Consider the following 771-nt stretch of genomic DNA (forward strand, 5'->3'; position numbering starts at 1 on the left):
CTTCTGGCCCTTTAAATACAGTTCCTCATGTTGTGACCCAACCATAAAATTATTTTCGTTGCTACTTCATAACTGTAATGTTGCTACTGTTATGAATCATAATGTAAATATCTGATATGCAGGATGGTCTTAGGCGGCCCCTGTGAAAGGGTCATTTGACCACCAAAGGGGTTGCAACCCACAGGTTGAGAACCATTGGTCTAGAGGCTGTAGTTTTTTCTCTTCTCCCTGGTGCACTTTTTCTTGGTGTCTAGCATCATGTCCAGCTCATCAACCTGCTTATATGACCCCAGATTGTACTGGTTCCCCTGCTGTCATTCAGTCCCAACTCAAATGTCAACTCTTTGTGAGGCTTTCCCCAACCAGCACTGTCTTGCCTACTCTATATCATCCTTGTTTATGGTCTCTGTGGATAAAAAGGGGCCACATGTTAACCTGACTAACTCAGGAAAGGCCTGCCTGGCAGCCTTGCAAACTCATAGACCTAAAATGGTCTGAAATTAAAAACCTTTTCATTAAAAAGCAGTGTATACTGAGCCTATTGCATCTAAGATAATATATCTGTGCAATGTCAGGGTAACTTGTAACTTCCCTTTTTCTGGACCCCTCGGGGCACAACAAATGGCCCCAGGGAACAGACCACAAATTCCTTCATTGTTACTGTTATGGTGTTGATTGTTGACTGTTAACTATCCTATGCCCACCTATGTAAAAGAAGCATATGTCTCTCATTTTACATTTTTAAAATATATTTTTATTTATTTCAGAGAA

Source organism: Myotis davidii, unplaced genomic scaffold (genome assembly GCF_000327345.1).
Source record: "Myotis davidii unplaced genomic scaffold, ASM32734v1 scaffold368, whole genome shotgun sequence".
NCBI classification, from domain to species: domain Eukaryota; kingdom Metazoa; phylum Chordata; class Mammalia; order Chiroptera; family Vespertilionidae; genus Myotis; species Myotis davidii.